This window comes from Phalacrocorax aristotelis, chromosome 15, assembly GCF_949628215.1.
Source record: "Phalacrocorax aristotelis chromosome 15, bGulAri2.1, whole genome shotgun sequence".
NCBI lineage: Eukaryota > Metazoa > Chordata > Aves > Suliformes > Phalacrocoracidae > Phalacrocorax > Phalacrocorax aristotelis.
The window spans coordinates 2,193,806-2,210,456 of NC_134290.1; positions in this window are offsets into that span (position 1 = coordinate 2,193,806).

A 16,651-nucleotide genomic window follows, 5' to 3' on the forward strand; every position below is an offset into this window, starting at 1 on the left:
CCTTACTGAATGTAACATCTGTAAGGGGAAATCCACTTGGGGGGATGCAGGAGGGACAGCAAGGAAGGGAATCTTTATTATTTCCAAAACCTACCATATGGAAAAAAAACCAAAACCAAAACCAAACCCCAAAACCAACAAATAAAGATATGCTTCCATCATAGTTTTGAAGTTGGTGAGGGAAAGTATGCCAGCCTGCACCCAGAAAGGAACAGGGTCTGTTTCTGCCACATGATATAGGAAAAAAGAACTTTATACCTGCATGCAGCTTCAGCAAAATGGAGAGATTTCTGATCAGATGAAGGTTGGAGTTCAGATTTTGCTCTCTCTTGCCCCTCCTGAGAGCATTTCATTAATTAAAGTTAAGAAAACAGCAATGTATGTTTAGAGCTTTATGAATGAACTACTTTGGTTACTGGGAGTTTTACAATAGACTTGAATGGAGCCACAGTTTCGCGTTTCTGGATGTCATCCTACAAGATAAAATGCAGTCAATGCAGTAAAGACATAAGAAATATAAGTGCAGTATTTTTACTTTCATTACATTAATGATCTGTCAGCTGCCCACCTGGAATATAACGTGGAATGAGAATCTGCTGATTATCAAAATGTCAAAAGAAAAGATTCTGTGTCTTTAGGAAAATGCCAGAGTCACATCTGCTTGCCAATGTACCCATTAGCGTTCAGGCACAGGCTCTTTGTAGCTGTAAGATCTCTGGTATCTTTGTTCTCTGGGGACTTTAAACACAGTTACCGGACAAGCTCAGAAAACACAGTTCACATCACACCACACAATTACTTTTAGAATTTATTTCAGTAGGGATGGAGGCCATGGCCTTACCCTCTACAAGGGATCAGCGTCTTCCAGGGCCACTCAGCCTTTAATCCATGAGAACACTTTCAGGGAAACATTGTAATGGCTTAATGAGTTTGAGTTTGTCTGCTTGTAGCTGCAACACTCACAGGTAAATAAGAACCTGTGTTAAAAAGAAAGCGTGAATAAGTACATCAACTTTGTAGAGAAGGCAAAGATGTGTGCAGAGATTAGCCAGGGAGACTTGAAACTGGATAATGAGGAAAGGATGTAGATTCTTACTGTCTAACATAGAATCATAGAATCATAAAGGTTGCAGAAGACCTCTAGCATCAAGTCCAACCACCAACCCAACACTACCATGTCTCCTAAACCATGCCCTGAAGTGCCACCTCTACACATCTTTTAAATACCTCCAGGGATGGTGACTCCCCCACCTCTCTGGGCAGCCTGGTCCGAGGCCTGACCACGCTTGCAGTGAAGAAATTGTTCCTAATATCCAACCTAAACCCCCCCTGATGCAGCTTGGGGCCATTTCCTCTCGTTCTATCGCTTGTTACTTGGCAGAAGAGACCAACACCCACCTCACTACAACATCCTTTCAGGCAGTTATAGGGAGCCATAAGGTCTCCCCTCAGCCCCCCTTCTCCAGGCTAAACCCCTCCAGCTCCCTCAGCCGCCCCCCAGCACACTTGTGCTCCAGACCCTGCCCCAGCCCCGCTGCCCTTCTCTGGACACGCTCCAGCCCCTCAAGGCCCTTCTTGTCCCGAGGGGCCCAAACCTGAGCCCAGCATTCGAGGTGGGGCCTCCCCAGGGCCGAGTACAGGGGCCCCATCCCTGCCCGGCTCCTGCTGGCCACAGCAGTGCTGACACAAGCCCGGGGGCTGGTGGCCTCCTTGGCCACCTGGGCACTGCTGGCTCATGCCCAGACGGCTGTCAGCCAGCACCCCCAGGGCCTTCTCCGCCGGGCACTTCCCAGCCCCTCTGCCCCAGGCCTGGAGCGTTGCCTGGGTTTGGTGTGACCCAAGGGCAGGACCCAGCACTTGGCCTTGTTAAACCTCATACAGTTGACCTCAGCCCATCAATCCGGCCTGCAGAGCCTTCCTACTCTCAAGCAGATCAACGCTCCCGCCCAGCTTGGTGTCATCTGCAAACTTACTGAGGGTGCCCTCGATCCCCTCCTCCAGATCATTGATAAGGATATTAAACAAGGCTGGCCCCAACACCGAGCCCTGGGGAACCCCGCTCGTGACCAGCCGCCAACTGGATTTAGCTCCATTCACCACAACTCTCTGGGCTCGCCCATCCAGCCAGCTTTTTACCCAGCGAAGGGTGCACCTGCCCAAGCCATGAGCCGCCAGCTTCTCTAGGAGGATGCTGTGGGAGACAGTGTCAAAGGCTTTGCTGAAGTCCAGGCAGACACATCGACAGCCTTTCCCTCATCCACTAGGTGGGTCACCTGGTTATAGAAGGAGATCAGGCTGGTCAGGCAGGACCTGCCTTTCATGAAGCCATGCTGGCTGGGCCTGATCCCCTGGTTGTCCTCCGCATGCTTGGTGAGCTGACTCAAGATGTATCGCTCCGTAATCTTCCCTGGTACCAAGGTCAGGCTGACAGGCCTGTAGTTCCCCAGATCCTCCTTCCAGCCCTTCTTGGTGATGGGTGTCACATCGGCAAGCCTCCAGCCATCTGGGGCCTCCCCTGTTAAACAGGACTGCTGGTAACTGATGGAGAGTGGCTTGGCAAGCTCCTCCGCCAGCTCCCTCCGTACTCTCGGGTGGATCCCATCCAGCCCCATAGACTTGTGAGTGTCCAGGTGGCGCAGCAGGTCGTAAACTGTGTCCTCCTGGATTATGGGGGGTTTATTCTGTGATCCGTCCCTGCCTTCCAGCTCCGGGGGCTGAATACCCCAGGGATAACTGGTCTGGTGGTTAAACACTGAGGCAAAGGAGGCATTTAGTACCTCAGCCTTTTCCTCATCCTCGGTGCCAATGTTCCCCTCCACATCCAATAGAGGGTGGAGATTCTCTTTGGTTCTCTCTCTGTTGTTAATGTATTTGTAAAAACATTTTTTGTTATCCCTTAGAGCAGTGGCCAGGTTGAGTTCTAGCTGAGCTTTTGCTTGCCTAATTTTCTCTCTGCAAGACCTAACGAGGTCTCTGTACTCTTGTTGTGTTGCCTGCCCCTTCTTCCAAAAGCGGTAGACTCTCCTTTTTTTCCCCGAGTGCCAGCAGAAGCTCCCTGTTCAGCCAGGCCGGTCGTCTTCCCTGCCGGTTCATCTTGTGGCACTTGGGGACAGCCTGCTCCTGCGCCTGCAAGACTTCCTTCTTGAAGAAAGCCCAGCCTTCCTGGACTCCTTTGCCCTTCAGGACTTCCTCCCAAGGGACTCTCCCAACCAGCGCCCTCAACAGGCCAAAGTCTGCCCTCTGGAAGTCCATGGTAGTGGTTCTGCTGACCCCTCTTCTCACTTCACCATGGATTAAGAACTCAGTCATACCATGGCTGCTAAGCCCAAGATGGGCTCCGACCACCATCTCTCCCACCAGTCCTTCTCTGTTTGTGAAAAGGAGGTCAAGCGAGGCACCTCCCCTGGCAGGTTCACTTACCAGCTGTGTGAGGAACTTATCTTCCACACACTCCAGAAACTTCCTAGACTGCTTCTTCTCTGCTGTGTTGTATTTCCAGCAGACATCTGGTAAATTGAAGTCCCCCACTAGAACAAGGCAACCGATTGTGATACTTCCTCCAGCTGCTTGTAGAATACTTCATCTACCTCTTCATCCTGGTTGGGTGGTCTATAACAGACCGCCAGCAGGTTATCTGCCTTGTTGGCCTTCCCCCTCATCCCTACCCATAAACACTTGACCTTATTATCAAAGTCGATAAGCTCTATGCAATTGAAGCACTCCCCAACATATAGAGCCCCCCTGCCCCACCTCTCCTTCCTTGCCTATCCCTTCTGAAGAGCTTATAGCCATCCATTGCAGTACTCCAGTCGTAAGAGTCATCCCACCATGTCTCTGTGATGGCAACTAAGTCATAGCTATCCTGCTGCACAATGGTGTCAGACATCTAGTTTAATTGCCTTTACGGGGACCTCCAAGAGGGTGATTCAGAGACTGGTGGAATTACCAGTCACATCAGGGCAACAACCTGCACTAACTCTTTCTCTGAGAACCATGACGAATCTAGGCACTGTTAAGATGGACCCTGTGCAGCCCTTGCCAGGACTCTCAAAGACATAGGCCTAATAGTAGAACCTGTGCATTTCTAGAAACAGTAAGGTTTAATTGGTCAAATGTGGCTGCTAAGGGATGCTAATGGATTGTAAAGAAAGCAGGAGACAGGAAGTGGTGAGATGTGTGGAGGTACAAAAGATATTATAGGTATTCAGGGGCAATCTGTGATAATGAGAACTCATTAAGAGGTTCGTGAGACAAAGGTTCTGTCAGGAGGCAGTTATTGTAGCTGAACTTATTGGTTTGTGTTATGCAGAAGATGGTTTAAAATCCAAGAAGTATATCCTGCTGGGACAAGATTGATTAAATTTTAAATGGCACCGACTTGTAGCCACCTACTGAGGCAAAGAAAAAGGAGGTATTCTGCCAGTAGTTTGGTTTTGCAGACTGCAGTGATAGAGGGTAGCTGTATTCCCGAGAACTTGGGAAAGGCTCTTACCTCAGAGGGAAGAACCACTGTGCTGAGACGGCTCAGCAGAAAGCTGTGAAAATTATTTAAGAACATTAACTGAGGGTTTTAAGATGTAGTTCTCTGGAGAACAATCATAAAAATAGCCCTCCGAGAGAATGAGTCAGAGTACCCAATATTCTTGCTTACAGACTTGCACTTCAAGCTGAGTCTTGAAAAAGAAACTGATCGTTCTGCACAGAGCAGAGATATTTCCCAGTGATATGAGTATGTCAAGATGCTGGATAAATTGCTTATTGGGATGGGCAAAGCAGATGGGCTAGAGACATGACAGTTTCAAGATACATATTTTTTTAAAGGTCTTCTTCCCCTGCGTTCAGAGGGTGCCGTAGCTTGACAGCAGGCTTTGTTGTGAGGCAGAATACGGTCTCTCCACCACACTTGGCTGTATTGCTGCCTGGTGGGACCCTCCTCAAAGGCACGTTCATGGCTTGCAGCAGTTCTGGAAAGAAGTTCCAGTGTCTGCACGCGCAAGTCAAAGTCCACATAAAGATCAAAAATGGTGGTTTAATGCTCAGAGTTTGTTTGGGAGTAACGTGTGTCCAGCCAACATGATACACGGAGCTTCCTTCTTGGCTCTCCACAGCACTAAGAGCAGAGTCTCTGCAACTCGTCACCACTACAAACTCTTCTCAAGTGTAGAACCACGCCAGAAGGAGCTGGTGGGACCTTGTACTGGCCTGAGAGACTGGTCAGATGGGCTACGCTTCCCTGGCTTGGTGTAAGATGAGGGAGGCATTTCTAGATCACAGTTCTTGCTGGAACAATGTGGCAATGTGTCACCAAACCGGCCTTACCTGGGACTGTGATTAGCACAGTCAATCCCTGTGCAGCACAGCTGGTGACGTTCAACAAACCTCAATTCAGATCATGGTCTCTGCTCTCCCCAGGCAAAAATGAGCACATTCTCTTTCCCAAATACTCTTAGAAAAAAAGAAAGTAACTGAAAATTTTTGAGTGTGCTGTGTGCCCAGTGGAGGAATAGTAACCTGACAGTAGCGCAAACAGCATCTTTCTAACACAAACAGTGTTATTTCTCAGTATAGTCACACAGTTGCCTCTGTTTCCAATCCGTCTGGGTTATTAAGCAGAAGGACTACAGAAATAATGAGAGACCTGTGAGCAAGATTTTGATCCTTTTCCAAAGAACTGTTGTTCTCTGGCTAGGTCATGGACTCAAGCCTTTCTGAATAGAGCACACAAGATGTTCGCAGGAACCTTTCTCCACCCAGACTTAAGCACCACTTTCAGGGAAGGAGGTGACAGTAACAGTCAATGGCCACATAAGGCTCCAAGCCAAGTTCTACTTATCTGAAGGAAAAAAATACTCCCAAGCATCTTCCAACATTTAGCCATACTTTATCCTCCCTGAGAGAAGAGTAAACCTAGCTACCTTGTAACCCCAAGGGAAAAAGAAAACTGTAAACTGGAAATTAAGTAATTCAATGTCTAAAATTCTCATACTGTATCCATTGCACAATCATTTAAAATTCTTCATATACTTCATCACAATATCTCATGATAGTAAAACCCATCCCTGTTTTACAAAGGGAAGAAGGAAGCCCCCAGGGATTAAGGCTATATACACACAGCAGGGCTGGTACTTCTGTCATGTAGCTCCATGCTCGGACTCTCCCCCCCACCCAAAAGGGGATCACCTGGAGATGGGACACATGAGATTGGATAGAGGTCCCCATATTCCGAAAAGAAGTATTTCACCTTGTTTTAATAACTGCTTGCACAGAAGCATTCTTCCACAGGGGAGCAGGGGAAAACTAATCCACCCTTTTATTTCTAAAGATAATTCTGTATCTGGTCATTCTGGTCTTGACAAGTATGTGGGAACATCCCTTCTCTGCTCGCTGTTCATTCTCATGATTGTCAGGCCATTTAGCAACACTTCACAAATGCAGAGACCGTGGCTATGACGGAACAAAGACAGACCTGCATTATGGGTTCTTGTTGCTGTTAAGTTGTCAAGAAATCTGCGTCACCCAAGCAGTTATCGGAGGGAAATGGCTCCCTGTCTGTTCCCAGTCAGCAACGCCAAACGAACCAGTGGCTCCAGCTTTTCCTCTTTGCAGGCTTCCTGCTAAATCAGTCCTTTCTTCTGTACATTTTGTACATTTTAGTGCCCAAATTTGCTTTGCACTGATAGGCTTTTGCTTAGAAGCCTCTCTTTATAGTGAACTGTCTTTTTTACTTCTGCCTGAACTTCAGCTGCAGAAAACATTCTCATTTTTATTTATTTATTTGTTATTTTGAGGCCTTAAGCCCAAATACCTCCATAGTTTGGGATTTTCAAGTTTTGGACCAGAACTCAGTGCCTGGTGCTTATCACTAAGAAAGACGCCATATGTTTTATTCTATATTGTGGTTAGAGCTGAACAGAAGTTACAGAGCATCCTGAATAGGGCAAGATATAAGAGAAGAGCTGTCCTGGTTGTTATTGATCTTCAGATAATTCTTTCTAATCTTATTTGGTTGGCTCCTAGAAAACTTCTTATTACAAATACAGAATGTTTATGTGAGTGTGACATTTCATCCTGAACTCAGGACAAGGAATAAAGTAACTCAGAATAAGGAATAAAGAAGTAGCCTCAGTATGATGGCAGTGAATATACTACTATTAACCAACAGACAATTTGGATAAAAATGGAGATTATGTTAATGACTAAAACAGGTACAGCAGATGCTTAAGCAGTAGTAAGGAATGCAGGACTTCTACAGTTTCAAGAAGAGCAGAGAAATAAATCTATTGTAATTTATTGCATTGACCCCAACACAGCTGCACCTTGAAGGTTTACTGGCAGGCTTTGGGCAGTGGCCATTATGGTTTTGATTTTAGATGTTTTGGTATCTCCTAGCTGCTGATTATGTTGTTTGTATAGTGGAGCTTGCAGATAGAAGCAATTTGTACAGGCATGTTGAAAGCATTAAACTTAAGCACGAAAAGAGAGAAGGAAGAAATTTGGGAGGCTGCTTAAGGCTGCTTACTGCATTTAGTGACTCAAAATGAATATTTGGATCAAATTCTCTGTAATGTTACACAAAGGAAATTGTTGTAATAAGCAGCATAAAGATAGTAGTTCCTAGCTCTGAAGTAACTTTATTGCAGTATCACACAATGTTCATAAATTCCATTCAGGCAGTGCTGGATAATGACAAATGAAAACCTCTTTATCCAGGAGACAGAAACTAAGCTTACTTGAGAGCCCTTACATTCCAGCGATTCAGTGGGAGCCTAGCAAAGGTGTTATTAATTTATGAGGTGGAATCAGATACGTACAATTTACTGGTTTTCACGCATACTAACTATTCACACAGTTATACTTTTGCTAAGACAGGGACCTGCTGTATTATTTAACTGAATACCGTAGTCAAGGAGTTTTTGGAGTCAAGAATAATTTTGATGGTGATTTCTCATGGAAGGCACAGCAGTGGGTGGACTTATAAGACAGAGACAACTTGTCTGAAAATTATTTCTTTTCTGTGCACGGCCCAAATGTTGAATCAAGAGGTCTATCTGCCCTTAACTCCCTACCATAAATAAATGGGAACATTCAGGAATCAAAGGCTGTCAACTTTTTTTCTTGTTGCCAACTGGCATATATTTGCATTACATCACACTTCAATAATTAATTTAGACCTTTCCCTATGTCTGTTCATATTATTCTCATTATTTCTTCTAGTACATAACCAGACAGGGCACACCAGGGGCATGTTTCAGTTTTCCTGCTTTTGAAGTGGATGAAATTCAATATGTGGCATATTAATTAGTAGAAAGTGTAATGGCTGGAAAGATGCATGTTCAGTTCCTTAGAAATGGTGGATCAGGGCTCTTTTTGCCATTGTATTTCTGTGGATATTACTCAGTTAGCAGTGTCTGTGAGGCTGATGCATTATTCTACTGCTAGGATTAGCGTACGCTGATGCTGTAATAGGTATTGTGAGAGAAATGCCTTTCTTAGTTTAAACATAACTTTGCAATTTTACCCTTACAGCTCTATACTCTTATTTTCCACTGTGGACTATAACTGTGGGCTGTGGCTTTGCAAACATCAAAGGTCCACAATGAGCTGTTAGCTTCGGTAAATTATTCATGGTAAATAAATATGTGAACAGGGAAACTTTCATCTGAACGTTTCCTTCACAGTCTGAGATTGTTTTTAAATTAACTGATAACCTTCTGAAGTACTATCATAATTTGAAGCCAATAAATAAGTTGACTGTGCAAACCTGCTAGTGCTTCAACACATGTGAAGATGTCTTTATATGTTTTTCATGATCTATCCTTTTCCATTCTATCTCCTGGCTTCTGACCTGTCCGATTCAGTCACGCATCAGCATTAAAGGATCTATTACACCAGCTCAGACAGCAATGGGCATCTGCTCGGTGCTGTGAGTGACCTGTGAGGAGCCCTTGTTTTATCTCAGTGTTCCAGTTCCCTGCAAATGAGTTCATGTTCTTGGAAGTTTGTCTCCGTGTGACTGACAAGACAGTCTGTTGTAGCAGTCCTTTGTAGCACTGAAATAGCAGGAACTTTAACCATCTGAAAACAGAGCATCACAGCTCAGCTAAGTCAAATTTCCTTTAGAATCCAAGTGGGGAAGAATGCACCCAAAGTGAGCTTGCATGCCTTAGGATTAAAAGTTAGGGGAGATGAATCTCAGGCAGAAGTTTTGCTTATAAGTCACTTCTAAAGCACATTTTGAGTCCATTGCCATGCTAAGAAGTGTTCTTAGCAGCTGCCTTCTGTAGCATGCCTGAAGAGCTTGAAAATTTAGGCTGTGCTGAATGGAAGCAGTTGCAGAGCCTAAGAGCCCTTGCAGAAAGAACATGCAAGCCTCTCCTCTAAGGAAGGAATCTAACATACATGTCCTCACTACTTTTCTTCTTGGGCCAGGTGGCTATTCCTCAGGTAGGCCTGTGCCTGGTTACTATGGGCCTGTCTGGGATACAGGATGACGGGGTGACTTATGTGTTGGTTGGCACCTGCTATTTGACAGCTAGGCAAAGACCAGAAAGCAGCATTGTACTGTTAAGTTTGACTGATCAGGAACTGCGACGTGCTTTTTGACCAAAGAGAGAGAATACCCAGGGACATAGCCAGTGGTGCACACACTCTGCTGGCGTTGACTTAATTGCTGTGGCCCCAGCTCTCACCCTGCCCTCTTCCTTACACGTTGGCAATAGTGAGACTTTTTTTCTGAAAAAAGCCCACAGACCTTAGCGTGTACTTATTGCCTGACTGAACTCACGTTTGGGTTTGCTGCTCAGAGTTAGCAGGTATTAAAACTCTCAGATATACTTACATAATTTTGATTGGGCTCTGCTCATGTTTTGCAAGGGATGGAAATATTAGCAGCTTAGTTGAATGTATTTGGGATATGTTAAAATAGACTGGTTATGTTTTGAAATTTTTCCACAGCTGAGAAGTGTAGTAGTATTCTTCGTATTTAGGCCTTCATCTCCTAAGAATGCTATCACACACTGATGTTCCAGTGCTAGTTTCTGGTGGACAGTTATCATTTATGCAATTTAATTTAAAACAATGTTGATACAGCATTTATTTAAAATACATCATAACAAAACCACATTTTTTTCTCTCTCACTGTGTGTGGACAGCCTATACTACGTTACATCTAATTTTGACCGTTTTCTTCTAGGAATAGGTACTACTAGGGGGTTTAAGAGCAGACACCTTCTCAATTACATCTATCTTTCTTCTAAACTGGGCACCTAATTTTTCAGATTTCCTGCTATGAGAATTAATTTCAGATGTGGCCATGCAACGCAATGCTGTAATTTCAGCCTTCTGGAAATATTAATGAACGTTTATTTTCTAGGAGTTCCTGAAAACATTTATAACAGACCTGTGGGTTTAAGAATTTGAACAACTTTACCAACTTGCGTGGTATTTGTATTATCAAAGAAATTGCAAAATAATTTGTACTAGCAAATAACTGAAAATTGCCATTTTGAGTAATTTTAATAAATTCAAATGTTTATGAAAGTATTTCAGGACTATTTAATATTATTTAATCTCATTCTGTTAATTAAGACATTTGATGCAGACAATTAATTTAATTAGTTCTCACTCACTGCACAGTCGGCCTGGAATCTCATCATAGTCTTCTCTGGATCATCTCCAGCTTCACACAATACAAACAAGAGCAAAAACACAGGCATGGCTACACATGTTGTTCCGTGGCTGGGCTAGGTCAGTTATCTTACACCTAGGGAGGCCTTGAACCAAAAGGTGAAATGCACCCATTAGGGAAAGTTTGGATCTGGACTCAGATCTGAACTTGTGGGATAAGCGGAACACTAATTGTTCTATAAATAATTAATATACTTAGCACTTTTCCCTTGTATTTCCATAGCATCCCATAGGAACCATATCTCCTTCTCATGCATATGCAACACTGTACTCTTCTTTTATTAAGGATTCCCAAATGCAGTAATTAGAACAGACAAATTTGGATCTGACTGATCAATGCCACTCCAGTTTATTTCAGTGTAATTGCAGTGGCCTAGAGCATGATGGTGAACATGGCCCAAAACTCATTTAACTATTATGTCAGGAGATCGTTCGATGGAAAAAAAGCAACTGAGACACTGTTTCTGGGATATGAAACCCACCAGGAAATAACCAGGACGTAGACATAATGGGACATGATTCTTTTTTCTAATTTATAGATTACATTTATCACAATTTCAAAAAATGTAAAAACAGAGTGTTCACTTTTGTCCTGCCATGTCAAGTCAAGTTGCAGTACAGATAAAGCTACTGTCTGGATAGACAACAGCACATCAGACTGATAAACATGAAAATATTCTATTCTGGAACAGTATGGCCATGCTATGCTCTGTGGCTATCAAAAATCCAGACGCAATACTATCACAGAAAAAATGCCGTAGAGGGCTACTCGGAAAACTGGGCTTTAGCCATATACCTCCAGTCAGGTGATTTCTCTTAGCCCCCCCCTATAGCTAACGGCGAGACAACTGCTTCTCCAGAAACGGTCGGAATCCAGAGTACCTACCTAACTTGCACGGGTGTAGGTACGTCTGGATTTCCGTGTGGGTGAAGGGGTTCTCGTCCCCTTTAGCTACAGAGGGGGCTGTAACTACAGAGGAAGAGTGGCTAGCTAATGCTCCTCACCTATGACTGAGGAGTCTCATTGCTCATCCCCATTCTGTTTCCATACTAAATGATTGTTTTGTTTAATAATTCCAGTATTTGCTTTTTACACTTCATGCATGAGAAAATATTGTGGAATTTGGAGAGGCCTTTTAAAAGGTTAAACAATACTCAGTCCTTGCTTATGTCCTGGATTCTTTTTCCAAGGGTGCAGCAGGATGCACTGCAAACCTGCAGTAATCAAGTCTATCTTTTTTCATGAGCAAAAGCTTGCTTTTTTTGTCATTTTTATCTCAGCCTTTTCGATTATATGGGTCACAGTTCTTCCTCTTTTCCTACAACAAATGGGAACAGTTGGATATTATAATCTTCCCTCCACACTTTCTGTGCAAGGTTTTCATTATAGACCGTATTTCCCTTAGCTGCAACCTGCCCTACTTTGTAAACGTGGTTTGAAGAACCATACGTAGGCAATAGCCTCTTAAAAGCAAGTGTTTGTTAGAATATTCTGAGAAACATTCTAATAAACTATCTGTGCAAGACAACATTTTGATGACTGTTACAGTAATCTGGCACTAGAAATAAATTAGATGCCCAGTTATCAACCATGATGGGTTCTTTTCAGAATGCACTACAATTTATAGCACAATGATTAAATCCATCATATATAGTTGGGTGTAATTTAAAATGTAATGTTCTAAAATATAGCCACCCTAATAAAAAGCTTTATAAATCACATAGGAAACAACCATTTGCCAGGAAAAAAAGGAAAGATATGTCAACAACAAAATAATCCTGTCTTTTTCAGCCTTTTCCTCCTTTAGGGTCTAATCTCGCCCCTGTGAAGTGCGCTGCAAAAGTCTAGTTCAACAACAGAAAACCAGAATCTTGAAAGCTGAAATTGTTAGTTACTGGAAATAACACAGTTGTGTGGGGCTGATGCAGTAATCAGTCTAAAGTCTGCAGGAGATTTGTGTAGCTATAGCATGCCAGCTCCTTTGGAAGGCATATTCTGATGGGAAAGAGTTAACTTGGAGGCTGCTCTGCTTTGTGCAAGAGCAAATTCTTTCCTTTCCAGTGGAATACGCCCTTTATTTTCCTTTTGCCTTTTATTCCTCAAGACTGCGCTTTAGTATGGAAATAGCCACTTACTGCAAAGAGGGAGAGAGTCTCAGCCAGCTGTGGTGGCATCCACAAAACACGGAGCTGAGTGGATGGTTCAGTGGTATGAATGCTGCTGTTTCCCTGCCTTCTGGCACAGCAGCAAAAGAGCATTCCTCACTTCTTGCTGTTGGAAGGGCTCCTGAATGAACATCCTTTCTGCTTCCTGTTACACAACTTCAAATATGCTACAGTGACGCTGGTACATTGGACTCTACCCAACAGTCTCAACTTTCCCTTCCCTCTTCAGTTTTGTCATAAAACACAAGCATAAGGTACACCAAAATACATCTACACCCCATCTTTGACACTGGGCAATGACAGATGATTAAGAAGAGTACAAGGTGCTTCAGACCCCAGTACATCCTCCCAGCTTCTTGCAATCAGCTGTTTATGATCTCTTCAGGAGGATGTTACACAGTGATTTCTTTCAGCCAGTACTCAGTTAAATCAAGGAAACCAAGGTTTTTCTAAAGAAAAACAAACACCCTAACACAGGGCTGCAAATTTTATAATGGGAGAAAATTACACTTCCTACCCAGAAGAACTGAGGGGTGGGATGCAACAAGCCACGTCAGCCCTTGTGAGGGTTAGAACAGAAATGGAGAGGGGAAGATGTCTACTTCTAAAAACTGTTTTTCTAGCTTCTCTAGATGATGAACCTGGTGGGCTGACTAAGGTAACCTTCCCTGATACAGATCTTGCTATTACTTTCAAGGTGCAATTCAGTTCCAGTCAAAGTAGGAAAGATTAAGCTTTACTTCTGCTCATTGCACTTCAAGGCAGTAAATGAAGAACCTATCTACATATACATACATGTATATTTGGTGTCATTATTTCTACACTGATGATTCAAAACAGCTCTGATAATATTTTCCATAAACTAGCTCTTAATAGACTAAGTCATTAAATCATTACTCAGACATGCTTCCCAGTAAAACACGTCTTGAAGGGGCCTCTGAACCTTTCAGCATCCAGAAAGAGGAAATCAAGTTTTTGGCAGTCTGTAGATATAGTAGGATGGGAACTTCAGCAAGAAGAATGTGCCTGTACAGAAACCTCTCTGCCACTGAACAACTAAAGGATTTGTCCAGATCAGTGACCTCACGCCCTTGGGACAAGTCCAGCACTCATCCTTCTTTGGAAGCTGCTTTTAGGCATATGAGAAGAAATGTCACCAGAGACAAGAAATTAAGGTTGGGGTATCTGAGAATCCTTCCCATTCTGCATTCCCATTCCCAGCTGCATTCCTTCTGTCACATCTCTTTTTCCCTTTGATGACTTTCTTTTGGTGGTTGGTCAGCTTTCCTACTGGGAAGTGTATTTTTATTTTGCTTTCTGTAGGCTTGCTGCATAGCAAAAAGTATGGCTACAAACATTCAGTGTGTTGAATAAAAGATGGAGCTGCTGGTTACAAGATCAGCCCTTGCACTTTTCATAACACTACCAATTCTGATTTTGCAGTAATCAATACTCAACAGGGTCAATAAGAATCTTTCCGTTGCCCGTAATAGGAGCTGGAACTGGTCCCCAAATATCGTGGGGTTTGTTAGACTGAGCTTTTATCTCCTGCAATTCTACAACAGTGATATTTATTAAGACTTAGCAAAAAGAATCGTTGTTATTAATGTGTGATGCCAAATATAGTTGCGCCCTTTAACATGCTGGCATGGTGCCATTAATTTACAAGACAACAGAATAGAGTGGCGATACATAAAGCTGAAATTCCAATTAGAAAGACGTACCCTGATTTCTGAATACCCCTTCAGTGATTGTGACATTTATTTACAATAAAACAGCCTACCTCCAAGAAAGAGATGATCCCTGTTTATAAGATGCTGCTTTTTATCTCCGATATAAAACACAGTACTGTTGTTGACGTAAAGGAGAGTTGACTTCTTTTCTACCGTGGTAAAATCCTTCCTATGAAAGGAGAGTAGAAGTGACAATTTCATGACCATTGTGAAGTGGAAGGGAAGGGTGAATGGTGGAAGAGGCATTACTTATTATTTTAATTGATGACTTTTCCTGTAACTCATATCAGCCTAATATCTAAGCAATTCTCATACAACAATAACTTTGTGCCCTGCTACCAGTGAGACCCAGTAAAATGTTCTTACTTCACTTTCACAGAAGTGCAATTGGGTTTGGATGAGACTGGGAACACATCAGGCAGCAGGAAACAGGATCAAGATTCTCTGTCTGCAAGTTTAATGTCTGCGTCCCCCAAACACCTCTCCAGTGCATGATGTAAGTGACCAACCCAAGCTTGCACAGTTTGTTTTGGCTAATGGAACTTGCAAATGCCTGCCCATTAGCTGGAATTGTAAAGGACCAGAACAGACTGGGAGGAAGGATGGGCGGACAGAACACTAATCCAGCAGCTATACCACACGCTCTGTTGACCTTTAGCAAATTGCTTGGACTTTTGGTGCATCCATCTCCAATGTCTTAAATGGGTTACTTTGAACCTACTGCTTCGGTAGACCCTTCCAAGGTGAGCTCAAGATTGAGAGATGTTCACAGAAGTATTTGGGAGAACCTAAGATATCTGCAGGGAAAAAACCCAAAAGTTTAAAGAGCCCGAGTCTTCTTTTACCTGGGTACTGACCTCTAACCTCTTTGTATTGTTTCAGTCCTTTAAATTGGCAGACAAAGACTTGAGCAGGGTTGAAGATCTTGCCTGAAGAAACTCAGTTTGTCAGGAAACAGGAAAAGGGAAGCTGCTATATTGCTCCAGAGGAGCTCTTTTCCACTTCAGAGTAAAAGAAGCAGAATTTTTTTTCATTAGGCTGGTGCTGGAGGAAGAGGAAAGATGATCTATTTTCTTTTTAGAGGAAGAGTCCCTCTTGTTACCTGGTGGCAATCAGAGAGAGCGCCATTGTCAAACAAATACATACTTAAGATATTTGATAATCCCACAAAAACATCAGAGACTCCTAACATTCTCCATAGGCATCCTGCTTTGGGAGCTCAAAGAGCTGCTCAGACATTAGCTAATTACATTTGGCACAATCATCTCATCTTACATGCAGGCAGACACATTAGGTCACATGCTTGGCTGGTATAAAGTTTTGATTTTGGCAGCATGGCTCATGTACTCCAGCTAAGGATGAGCCCCTTTGTTTCCACATCTCATATGTAAGGAAAACTCACAGCCTTGTACCTGCAGTTCCATATAGCGAGGAAGGACCAATATGAAGGTTTCACCTTGTGTAACCGCAGTTCAACCAGGAGCTCCTAAGCCGCTAAATTAAGATTTCTTTTTGTTTGTGTGTAATATCAGCTATTCCCCCAGGGTAACACAAAAGCACTGACAAGGAAACTTGACTCAGATCACAGTGAAGTGATCTCAAAAGAGCAGCAGAACTAGGGTTTCTCAAAACATATAGAGGACTGCAAGGAAGTTTAAAAAAAAAAGGGATAATATGGTAAACAGTGGAGTTGAGGTCTTGCAGGCCAGCATGAGACCTCATCCCACTCATCTGGCAGAAGCGCTGCCACCGATTTCACTGGGCACTAGATCAGTCATACAGTTCTGGAGGAACATTTGCCACTGGATTTTGAGATGGAGGGAAAGAAAAGCACGGACATGTAACACTACCTGTACAATTGCTAGCTTATCACTGCCATGTACAGAATGAGAAAAGCGGGAGCACAACAGAACTTCAAGAGCTTACTTTTTTCTGAGAGCTGTAAGTCAAAGAAATCTGTGTTCTGCACTCTTTTCCTTGAAAAAAAATTGATCTCTTTATGAGGAAGGGGACAAAACAAGGACGCTAATCAATAACATATTTATACATCAGTGGTCACTGCGCTC